Source organism: Megascapheus bottae, chromosome 15, assembly GCF_031878675.1.
Source record: "Megascapheus bottae isolate mThoBot1 chromosome 15, mThoBot2.hap1, whole genome shotgun sequence".
NCBI classification, from domain to species: Eukaryota; Metazoa; Chordata; class Mammalia; order Rodentia; family Geomyidae; genus Megascapheus; species Megascapheus bottae.
Window position 1 is genome coordinate 31,811,294 of NC_143523.1, and position 13,190 is coordinate 31,824,483.

Below are 13,190 nucleotides of genomic sequence, written 5' to 3' on the forward strand. Positions count from 1 at the left end.
AATATTCAGTAGATGTGATCTAATAGCTTACCAAAGTGAAACATGGATTTTTAATGAAATTAGTCCGTTATCCAGGGAAAAAAATCATGAATGGAGGGGGAGAATTTCTTTTCACTGTTATTTGGCAGAAATATAAAGTACATGAAGGCTCACAGAACATATTCAATCTATGTCAAAACACAAATGAGGATGGGTGAGTGTTGCTTGAGGTAGCGTACCTGTGGCTGATATTCTGCAGTCAGAGTTGAAGAGGAAGGAAATTCATGGCTTAAAATTCCAGGTCGTGTTTGTCTTGGCCAACCACAAAATTTCTGGGTTCTGTTGCTGGAAATACATTGGTTTGTCCACACAGATTACTTCTGATCCATTACCACCATACAATGTGGCAATCTGGCAAATGAAACAACCAAACTTTACAGCTTCCCCCATTTCTGCTCACTCTATTGGAAAAGGAGCTTCATGTTAATGGGTGCTATTGTGGATTTGTTTGTTGCAGCAGTGCACAACAAGCACCAATTACAGGCCCAATTAATTTGACTAGGCCAACTCCACTGAATTCTGTGGAGTTTAAATATCTGACTTCTGGTCTTATTCCAGAGGAGTTGTATTTTTGTTTTCCTCTTCTAAAAAAAAATAAAGAGCAGGGGTATAGATTGACACTTTCTCCATTCTGTGAACTTTGTACATTTGTTATTTAACTGTGATCAGAAGAAGACTTTAGAAGACTTCAGGGCTATGTTCTGTATGAGGAATAAAAAAATTATTCGGGGTTGTATAGAGAAAGCAAGGCATCAAGAAGCTTTCAGCTGAGGTCTGAGCTCTGGTGAGTCTGGACACATACTTTGTGATTCTTAGTTTCCTCATTTGTAAAATGGGAGTTTTCATGTCTGTTGGATTTCCTGAAGAGAACAAGAGCTACATCCTATTTTTAGTGGCATGCTGCTGTGGTAAGCACTCAGAATTTCATACATGTTATTTTCCTTCCTTTGCTATGAAGAGGATAATGGGGGTGTCTTGCAGGAAGATCACAATTAAGGGTATTATTCTCTCTCCCAGCAGTGATAGCCTTCACTAGCCTACATCCATGAACCACTGTACTGCATAAGAATATCTTATCTGAAAGGTTATAAGTAAGGATGATAATACCATCTGCCTTTTTCCTGTTTTCTCTTATTCTATTGCACCCATTCCCTGTTCTGTTTCAGTAGTTGGTTTTCCTCACTGTGTTTCTTCCTGAAGAGCACATAAAGTCCATAGGGCTAGGAACTATAATGTGAGCGAGAATCTCCTGGAGATAGTGTTAGAGGTATACATTCTAATTCCATAGGGCTTGAGTAGGGCCTGAGCTCCCGATGTTCTAGCAAAATCCCACGTGATCTCCAGACCACTTCAGAAGACTGCATTGTGAGTTGCCTGATTTACATTACTGTGTCAGAGTTTTCAAGGATGGACTAGAGAACCACATTTTTGTCCAACTTACCAGATGACTATAATGCATATTCATGTCTAAGAACTGCTGAGAATAATGAAAGAAAACCACAGAGGATTTAGGAAGCAGAAAGGGAGGTGCTGAATTGGAATACTGTAAATGTCAATTGAAAGTCAGGGAGCAAGCTTCATGTTCCCCAATGCTTATGTAGAGTTCTTATTTTCTAGATAAACTGGTTCCAAGGTTGTTATGTATTCTGGTCACTTTATCATAAAGGCTACTGAATTTCTTGGACAATACCATACACAAATTGATAACTTTTCTAGAACCTGATAATGGTTTTTGTGAAGAACAAATTATATCTGACAACCAAAACTGGCCTCTGGGTTAAGTGACAGATCCCTTATTAAAGATAATGAGAAAGCAGAAGTCAGTGTGTGGCTATGCTTCAATAAAATTTTTTGACTCTTTCTTATATTTATGAATTTGGTGTATTTGCAATATTTTATTTAGACTGTGATATCAGTGGCTTAATATTAACTGATAAAGAGAGGAAGGTAATAAATTAGGTGATACTTTGTAAGCCTTTGGCCATAGGCCACTGTTCAACACTATTTTTAGGTGACTTTAGTAATGGAAAGGATAGCCATTCAATCTGCTAAGACATCAGAGATGGCATATTGTAGTTCAAACCCAAATTCAAATTCTATGTCCTTCAGGGTACATAGAAAGTGATTTGTTAACTGGTTGATTATGTATACGTCATCGAAAATGAGTTCAAGCAAATTCAGCACATAATTGGTATATAAAATACTCCTTGAGGTACTGAGAAGAATATGAAAATAAGAGGCAGGAGTGCTGTCTTCAAGGTAGATCTAGTCCCAAGAAGAAGGCAAGATAAGTACATTAATAATTGATATAAGGCATAAAGCTATTTATCTTGCCAGAGTGTCAACAGGAGTAATGGAAATTCCAAGGAGATAAGTGGTTTATCAACCCGAATTACAAGCTTTATTTTATAATTTATTAGTACTTGTAAATGTGAAATACAGATGCACTTTGAGTCTTATGTAACAGGAAAATATATACTGTGTCCAAGGATTAATCCAAGTTCTGTGAACCTTGTACTAAATACAGTTTTGTAGTTCTTTGTTTATGGGAAAATGATCCTATATAAGTGAAAGACCCCAAAATCTGAGATGCATATTAACTTCGTTATAGTTTTCTGGTTTAAAGCTGAATCAGAATTGATCATCATTTGACTACTAAAACGTGTCTATTTAAACTGTTTTTAGTACAGAATTGGTTGGATTGTGATGCATTTTATAATAGGATACTATGCAGTTGCTGAGGATAGGAATTATCTGTCTATAAATACTGAAATATAATTATTTGTAAGGCATTAAATGACAAAGGCCAAACACAGAAAAGTATTTATAGAACGTTTCTAGTTTATTAAAATAAACTGACACATACAAAGATACACAGATATATTTTCAGAGAAATGTACTTGCAGATGTAGCAAATACATTTTTGCTTCTGAAATTGTAGAAATATCAACAGTGGTACCCTTGACTTACGCACTTATTTGTACTTAAAGAATTAGAGTTAGAAAGTTGCGACAACAAGAAGAGTTTCTGAGTTGAGCTTGACTGGAAAATAGCGTAGATGCCTTGTTGTTGCTTAACGTAGAATTGGGCCCACCTGTTGAGAAAGCTCTCTGCTGGAGGCATTAGTGAGCCATGGAGCAGAGGACTGTCTCATAGTGTCTGTGTTTTTCAAATGCTTCCCTGGCAGTCCTGATAAAATGCACTGGGATTGACAACTGACTGCCTCTGTGATCACTGATGCTCAGGGGAGATATAACCAGGATCTAGTGGTTCTGTGCCAACAAGAGCCCTGATTGGGGGGGAGGGGAAGGATGTGTGAGCGAGTTCGTGAAGATGATCTTGTGAGAGTTTGGGACCTCGTGAGATGTGGAGTGAAGAGCCAAAGAAGGCATTGCAGAAAGAAGATCAAGTTAGTTAGGAAAAGTGGTATTCTAAGTTATTTTTCTCTGGTCATTGGTGACTGTGCAAACTTATTTGGGCTCTTATTGTATAAAGGCATCTTCCCCTCCTCTCCCAGTTTTATAGTTGTATTGACAAATAGAATGTGTGTATCTTGGAGGTTATGGCTTGATGTTTTGATGTGTGTGAACACTGTGAAACAATCACTATTGCCTATGATCTCACAGAGTTATCATTTTCCTTTCTTCGAAAATTATCAATGATCAAGAAGTGATGTACCACCTGACAAATGTAACTGTAACTCCTCTATACATCACCCTGATAATAAAATATAATAGAAAAAAGAAAGGAACAGTGAAAAAATGAGTTTTAAAATCCTTCCTCTTGGCAAGCTTCATATATTTAATATAGTACTGATTGTAGTCATATTGTTAAACATTAGATCTTCAGACCCAGCTTTGAATTATCACCTAGAAATAATAGAATTATCAGAGTAGAACCAGTGATTTTCTTGGCTATATTGCAAAGCACAGTTTGATTTTTATTTCACTGCCTTGGTAATGCATTTTTCAGTTGGCACAGAAAAGTTTTACATGCTTATGGGGTATGAAGCAGAATTTCATTTCATACATAGGAAGTATCGTATTTGGATCAGGGCAATTGTCATATCTATCACCTCAGACATGGAACATTCCATTTTTGCCACATTTATAATCCTTTAGAATAGTTTACAAGGTATTTTGAATTTTTCAACTAATTGATATCAATCATAGTGACTGTACCTTAGAAGCCCTTCCACTAATCCAATTGTACCTTCTAACCATCCTCTCTCCCTCTCTTTCTCCCCAGACTCCAAGAACCATTATTTTATCATTGCTTCTTTGAGATCAACTTTATCTCTCACATTATAAGTGAGGAGGTGTGATAAGTGTCTCTTCTGCATCTGGCATAGTTTGTGAACACAAGATCCTTTATGTTTGCTATCAACCGTGTAAAGCTTCCTCTTCTCTCTTCTCAGGGCCTTAGGAAAGAAATGGACTTCTCTAGGATCTAGACTGAGAATTCCAGGGGTCATCCTCAGAGGACATTCTTAGATTGTCGAAGCGAAATCTCACTGGGTCACAAGAAACATGACTATGTACCTCCCCCGACATGCCCTCTCCTCCTCCCTCTCAGCTCTAGATAGCTGTTCATCCTCTGGTGCTCACAACTGGCATTCATCTATTCATCTCTTTAATTTTTTTTGCCAGTCCTGGGGTTTGAACACAGAATTTGGTTACTGTTCTTGGGCATTCACAAGGCTAGCACTCTTCCACTTGAGCCACAGCACCACTTCTGGCTTTTTCTATGTATGTGATACCAAGGAATCGAACCCAGGTCTTCATGCACACTAGGCAAGCACTCTACCAGTAGACCACACTTCTGGCCCCTGGTGTTCATCTCAACTATAGAATCTGGCACATAAGACCTTACACATTTTCTTGTATTTCTACCAGTGTGCTGCATGTTCTTAAAACATGAGCTGTGTGTTTCATTTTTGTATGTCCTGTTCTAAAATTTTAAACAGGAATGACTACACCAAAAAGCTTCTCAAGGTGAGAAATTTGGAATAGTTCTGATGTGAAACTCAGAACACTATTTGAAAAATTCAGATTGTGAAACTTGAGTTTTACCTACTGCACATGAACATAGCATACATTAACTAACTATACTGGAGATGTGAAAAGAGGTCAATGACACATTGAGGTCCTGATTTAATCAGGTAGTCTGGCAGGTAGCCAAGATATTAGGACAGTGCAGTGAGAGAAGGGGAATGTGTTTCAGCTACCTCCCACCCTGTGGGCTTTTAGCCTCCATTCCTGAGCAGGAGTTTAGTGGAAGGACTTGAGTGGTTTGCAGATTACTTTAGAATTAATTCTAATCAGGTTACAGATAGGAATGCTGAAGCTATGTCAAACAGGGCCTAGAATCATTTCTAGGGTTTCGCTTCCTCATCTTTGTTATTTTACAAAGCAATTGAGTTTTGTTCCAAGCTAGAATTTTATGAAGTATTAAGAAGGATCTGATGCAAGCAAGATTTTGAAGGATCATTAGATTTTCCAAGAGTTCTTGTCACAAAGCAGGCTACTTTCTGACAGAGCACACAGAGCAAGTGCTGGAATCTAGAGAGAGGGCATGCACTAGTAAGTTCCATATAAACTCAACCCAATCTCTCTTAGAATTAGGTGAAGTTGATTTTTTTCTCTTACAAGACTTCCCTCAGAAATTTGGGTCTCTTCTAATATTTTCAATTAGCTACCTAGCAGTAAAAAATATTATATGCTTGTCAAAACACAAACTCCTTGGCTCTGTCTCTGGAGAAGGTGATTTTGTAATCCAAGGATAGATCTGAGAATCTTTTAAAGGCACCCAAGAAATTCTTTATTATTGTTCATGTATTTCCTTAAGTATATTTTTTTGTTGTTAATTTTGCTTATTCAACAGAGCCTCCAACAGCCTAAGTTTCATAGTCTGATAGTGCATTTGGTAATTTTAGGTCATACAGGACACAGAAAGGGTTAAGATTAGAGGAGAAGCAAAGTGATGATGGAAATTGAAGGGAAGGTTTGTGATCCTTATAATACAAGACTCTATGCCAGGAATTGAGAGAAGCACTTAAGGTGCTATGCAGGCCACTTCTCCCATAAAGCTTCCACTGATTTCATCTCAAAGACTTATTCCAGACTTCTGTTGTTCAAATCTGCAAGGAAACATATTTGTATTGTTTTAAGCCATGAAGTTTGCGGTCATTGTTGCCTTAGCAGTAGGTAATTAGTACACAGTGTAGGGATAGTTTTGGGAAGCACTGAACCTCAACAGAGTTGTTTCTGAGTAAGCAAAGTCATGTTAAAGTAACTGAATTTGTATGAACAGATATGTAGTAGGAACTCAAGAAAGGGTATTGTTACCACAGATTTTTTTTTTCACAGATTTTTTTTAAAAAAACTATTTTATTGTCAGGGTGAGGTATAGAGGGGCTACAGTTATATTCATAAGGTAGGGAGCATGTTACTTCTTAAACGTTGATAATCCTTTCCATGTGCACAGATTAAAAAAAAAGCTATTAAGACCAAATTGCTAGAAACATGTTTTCTGAGATAGAATGTTACCTTGAAAAAGATTGAAAAAAAACTATTTTGTTCATTGTGATTTTTTTCTGCCAACAACCTTAGCTTACAACTAATCTATTATCTTTGTTTGGATAAAGCTCTCATATTTTCCTTCAACTTTGTGACTTGTTTTTATAATTATGACATAAATGGAAAAGTTATCAGCCTTTCCAGCTAACAATGAAGGTGTTCATCTTGATAAATGCCAAATTATATGCAATTTTGTTCTCAAGGACATACAGCCCTCTCTCCACACTTACACATTTATCAAGAATACTTTTGAATATAATCATTGCTTTCTCTAGATGGCTTTTTCTTTCATTTTTCTGTCTCTTCCCTTCTTTCTTTCTTTTTCTTTTTGATGTGGACCAAACTCTGGTGTCATATGCTAGAGATGCACTTTTCCACTGAGCTCTACCTCAAGCTGGCTGTTTGTTCTAAAGTCTTTGGGGTAAGCTGTGAACAGGAAAGAGGTGACAAATATACTTGATTTGTTCTGACTTAGTTTCCTTAGAATCTCCCTAGTCTGACATTTTCTCCTTTGGTTGATGCTAGAATGGTTACAAAAGAAATTCTAGATATTCTTTGAGAGTTCCAGTTCTTGTTCAAAAAAATCTGGACTTACGACATATATCTTCATGTTCTAGATTTTGAGCCTATCCATCTGGTTTCTTGGTTATGACAAAGAGGTTCTGGTAAACCCAAAATAGATGACAATCTCTCTGAAATATATTACACAAAGTCACTAGAAACTTTTCCTTAGAACTTTGCCTTAAAACACAAATCGAATCTAGGGAGATTAGATATCAAAGAATTCTTGTTCAAGTCCATCGTCTAGTTAGGAAACAAGGACTGGTGGACTTTCTTGCCCTATTAAGGCCAAGGACTGTGTTACTGTTAACTTTAAAACCTCATTGGCAGCTCAAACAGGGATTCAAATGTCTCTCTGTGAATATTCAACCAGCCCATTTAAGTCAGTTTTTGTTTCTCTGATTTGTCAGAAGAGGGGACATCTTCCTTTTGACTTCCACAGAGGGAGAAAGATCCCTAAAATAGAAAAGGTATTCAAAAGAAGGGCAGTCATAAAGTAACATATTCTATCCATGGTTCTTTTCTAAACCGATTCATAAAGGTAAGAAGTGTCTTGGGTGTTTGATCTCTATACTTTTCATGATATACCATACCAGCAGACCACTACTGAATCTGTAAGTCTGTCTTAAAGCAGACTTTTTTGAAATCTCTTTTTACTGGTCTATAAAATAATTTACTTCTCAAAGAGGTAGCTTGCATGCTTCTCTCAAAGCTAGAGTCATAGAGATAATGAAATTTATTGAATCAGGATGTTTTGTCTATAAGGAATGAAATACTTCAATAAAAACAGTTTAGATAATGATAATTGCCATAATGGCTTCCAAAGTAGAAATTCAGCAGCTAAAAATTGTCAAGGAACGGACCATGATTTTATACATATGATATATATTCGAGAGATAGAGAGAGAAGAGTGGGGAGAAGAGAGAGGGAGAGAGAGAAGGAGAGAGAGAAAGAAAGAGATCAGTAGATATACATATATCTTCTCCATTCAATCATTGCTTGACAGTTCCTACAACTGAAGGCATGCAAGCTTCCAACCACATATAGGAAGAAAATTTACTTTCAATAGTAAAGCAAACCATTTCTAAAAGGCTCTAGGAAGAATATTCTGTTTTCATTGGACAGAAGTACCCAGAAAATGTTAGATGCTATGTCCTATCTGAACAGGTTGATTGGAAGTGAGAATGGTCATTTAAACTTTCTATCCTGGACAATGAAATTAACCAGCAAAGAAGAAGGCGAGAGAAGGATTTTTGGCAACTGACCGTGTTTGCTTCTATGTCTGGTCCAGCACTCTACTTTTGAGGAAATTGTGATTCTTAAGAACTAGTTTTCCTAGTGTCACAAAGTTGGTCATTGAAGCCAGGAGAATTACATGGTAATTACATGAGAACCTCATCTATTCTCTTTCTCATTCCGGTAATACTTATTCGTATTTACTGCAAAACTGTTTCCAAAGAAATTGCTTTCGTCATGAAACACATCACTATGAAATGTGGTCTATGACAGAGGCTTTTAGTTGAATTTATAGAATAGTTTGGAATTTAGTAAGAGATTTTAAGAGTTACTATAAACTTTTTTTTTTTACATTTTCATTAGAAATTTCCTGCGTGACTGTGTATTGTGCGCTAGCAGGAAATCTGCCCACGTTGAGTGCAACTTTTCATGTTCTGTGACAGCTAAGCTCAGAGTTAAAATACTGTGAGGAGGAGAAGCAAGAAAAAATGACAAGAGATAGAGATGTAATGAGATCAGGAAATTATAAGAAAGAAACTAGATTATGTTATGTAGCTGGGCCAGCCTGATGTTGTCAGTTAAACGGGCGACAGTCCAGTGCTCTTAATGCATCTGTTGTTTTTGCACTATGAAAGGCACTTGTAAGGACCCGGTGCTCTTTGCGCACTTGTCTCTATGGTACTAAATGTTCCAGCCACAGAGTGCCAGGCATATGGCATTGTCTGAGCACCCTCTCACCATGATTGCTCTGAAAGTGGGCAGTCATGATTGCTAGCAGGATTCATTAGTTTCTGAATGTTGAGAACCTGAAAATGAGGAGAATAACAGAGGTGTGGGAGGAATGCACACAATGTAAAATGGATTGGGACCTAGAAAAATCTATAACCATTGGAAAGGAGGAGGTGAGGAAGGATTGGTCATATTTAAATAAGAAAAACCTACAGATATTTTATGGTAGGAATGCTGAGACTGGATCTACCCATGGTGGCTCACTCTTGGGTGGAATTTACAGAAGCTGATTTTATAGCAATAGGGAATTGATGTTATAAAAATAGGAACTGTGGTTACCACACAGCAGACAGGGTAGTGAGTAGAGGGTGATACACAGAGATGGGTCAATGGGTACAAAGCTACAGTTAGCTAGGGGGAGGAATTCTGGTACTATTCCCAATAGGATGATTATGACCTATCCTGTTTCATTATTTCAAAATAGCTTCATGAGAGAATTCTGAACCATCACAAATAATTGATAAATATATACAGCAATAGATATGCTAAATCCCTGGATTTCATATATTACACAATGTTAACATGTATTGAAACATCGCACTGCACTCCATACATATATGTAATTCCTACATACCCCTTTTGGAAAGGTATTTTATTGCTTATGACTACCCACAATATTTTTGGACACTTTTGTTCTATGCACATCCCATGTAGACAGATCTATATACTCAAGTATTCAGATAATTGGGACAAGAGAAACATCGCCTAATATTTGCCTGTGCAGTGGCTAGCATTGCTTTTTTCTTTTGGTAGGTCATGGGGCATGGACTCTGGGTCTGGGCACTGTCCCTGAACTCTTCAGCTCAAGGCTAGTGCTCTACCACTTTGAGCCCCAGCACCACTTCCTGGTTTTCTAGTGGTTAATCGGAGATAAGAGTCTCATGGACTTTAAGGCCCTGGCTGGCTTTGATCCTCAGATCTCAGCCTCCTGAGTAGCTAGGATTACAGGTGTGAGTCACGGGTACTCAGACGCCTAGCAAATCTTATGGCTTGGCTTAAAGATATGAGCTGGGAAAATCAAATTATGACTCACACACTCTCCTTTTGTCTCTTCATTGTTTTGAAAGGAGGAACAAAACTGATTTGTGTGTATGAGGGCCCTGGTAACCAGGGACCCATAGTGTGAAAGTTCATTGTTGGAGGCTTCATATCCTGAGATCAACTTTATCCTATCTCCAGCTTCTTTTGAAGGAGTGAAATTCAGTGAAAAGTGATTTTCCTGCCTCATGGTATACCTTCTGAAAGAGTCATTTTTTAGTCTGTTGGGAAAGGTGAACTATGCTAAAGGTATGAAGAAGGAAAGGAGAGGTTAGTAGCAAGAAAGGCTGACAGATTCTAGATAACTCCATACAGAGACACTGATCATCAGGTCAGGTGAACTCAAGACCCAGCTCTTGTCTTCAAGGTAGAAATAGAATCAGTTTATTAGCTGCAGTCTCTCACAGTGATTGGTGTAAGACATATACTCATTAATTTAAAATTAATTAATTAAAGAGAAAAGAAGCAACCAATAGGGCTCAGTTGTCATCAGTATCTCACAAGACATTCTATGGAAGATTCTTACAAGAGATTCTATTTTCAAATAAACAATGATCCAGAAACTGTCCTGAATTTTCTTCCCTTCTCTTCATCTTCAGCAAATCTGAGAAGCAAGGAAGAATTTTATTGAATGTTAAGCCACAGACCAAGGACTTTCCACTTGCAAAACCCTTTTTCTAACCATTGAAGGAAGTGGATAGTAAACAAGACTTAGTGTTTCATTCTTACCTCTTCTACCTTTAGGACACAGCGAAGACAATGCAGCTTCTCAAACCAAAAGATGAATTTAGGTTGCCTGCAATGACATAGTAATGATTAATTTTTTAGAGCTGCTTATAAAACTTATCATCTAGGCTGAGAAAAGATAGCAACAAGTTTTAGTAGTATTATTATCTTCTTCATGCAACCTCATGTTCTAAAATTATAATTCTAAAATTACTAGTACAGAATTTAGGACACTTAGGAGATTTCAGGTCATTCCTCCCTCCCTGATTTAGAAGTCTTTCTCTAAGAAATAGCAGTAGCCCAGATTTTTTTTAAAAGAGAAAACAGTTTGAGCTAAATTTCAGGTATTAGTGTGTAAAAGAATAAGCCTCATTACCTATGAAAATAAGGTTTATGCCCCTCCAAAGATTATTTATGTCTGCTTTTTGTATGAAGAACCATTTATTTTAGGATATGCAACAAAAGAAAACAAAGCTAAAATACCTTAACCAAACCAGGCTGATTCTCAACAATGTATCTCATGTTTGCATATGCTTGAATGTGACGGATGTTTTAAAACATACCTGGGAGACCAAAAGAGAAGATATTTTATAAGAGGATAGAATTTTTTTTTGTTAAAAAACCTCAAAATCTAATCTGGGCTAGAGGTGGTAGATGGAGGTATAAGGAAATATAAGCATGTCACTGAGGAAGATTAAATGAATAAAAGGATGTTTTGTTTTGTTTTGGGTATCTCTCAATGATTCAGCCTTTATGCTGTTGGTTTTCCAGGGTCTTATCCCTAAATTCTCCTTTGTTCAAAGAGCTCTGACATTTTTAAGCCTAAATAGCTTCTGTGGGGTCAGATGAGACAGGGTTGGTAAGTAGATCAGGGCCAGAAGGAGATGCGAGATGAGAAAGGACCGACATCAGAGGCTCTGGCAGCTTCAAAGGCTGAGGAGGTACTATGAGCAGCGTAGACATTACACATCAATGTGTAAAGATGATGGAGAGAAAATGAGAGTAGTTTGTTGCAGCTAGTCTTTTCCTCTTCTACTGAAGGTGTAAAAAAAGGAAAGCAGAGGAATCAGGCTGAGCCATAGCAGGTCTGAGGGAAGTAATCATTTCATTAGTTTAATTTTAACCCACTTCTTCCTGAAACAATGGAAAAGCTCACTATTTATTCTGGCTTAGCCATTTGGGACTGGCTGGGGTGAGTCACCATTAATGATCACCATCAGAGAGATAACCATGCTTAAGACATACCTTTTCGACTCAGTATGTTGTGTCAACTGAGATGAGTTGGGCAACTAAATTTGATTTCAGTCTATGATTCTAGGCTAAAAAACTCTTCAGACATCTATCTATAAGCTGCTCTTGAATGTCCTAAGTTTCATCTTTCTTTGTTTTCTGATTTTGTTTTCCAGGATATATAGGTACAGAAACAAGATCCTGTTAAACATAAATTATTAAGATGAAGATGTATATTTTCTTCAAAGAATATTTTCTTCTAAGAAGGTTAATAGTTTTGAAATACACCATGACATCAAATCAGTTGAATATATAGCAGGGGATCAACGTATGGATGGCTATGAATTCTCACTCATCTGAAGCTCTGATGTTCACTGCTTTCCTGGAAAGTGTACAGGGAAGTGTGATAGAGATAGTTTTCACTGTTCTCTGAATGACTTATAAGAATGACCAGTTATTTATGATGAGAATTTTTTTATTGTAAAGATGATATACAGAGAGGATTTATTTGAGTTAGGTAAAGAATGCATTTCCTTTCCGACAGTGTGTTCCCTTCCCTTGTCTCTCAGATTTTCCCTTCTGATTCCTTTCCCTGCCACGTTGTATAGTACATTTCCACCAGAGGATTTAGTAGGTTTCACTGCTGAATTGATTCACCCTTCATCCTGTTGTTATAAGACAAAGGGTAAAGAAATCAAAAACAGTGACAAAAGAGAACAAATTGAAGGCAAAAGAACAGAGAACAGTACAGTTTTTGACAGGAGCTATGCATTCTTTAGAGATAAGAAAATTTGGACCTAGGGGAGTTAAGAGAAATACTCAAGATAACCTGGCTTTGGAGGAGCTTAGACTTAAGTGTTTTGTGTCTTTGATGATTCATCCATTCATTGACTCTCTCATTCCTTCACAGACTTAACTTGGTGCTAAGAACTAGGGACACAAAAAGATGAGATTTTTCTCTCATGAATTTTTTTATGACAGCAGGCCATTGGA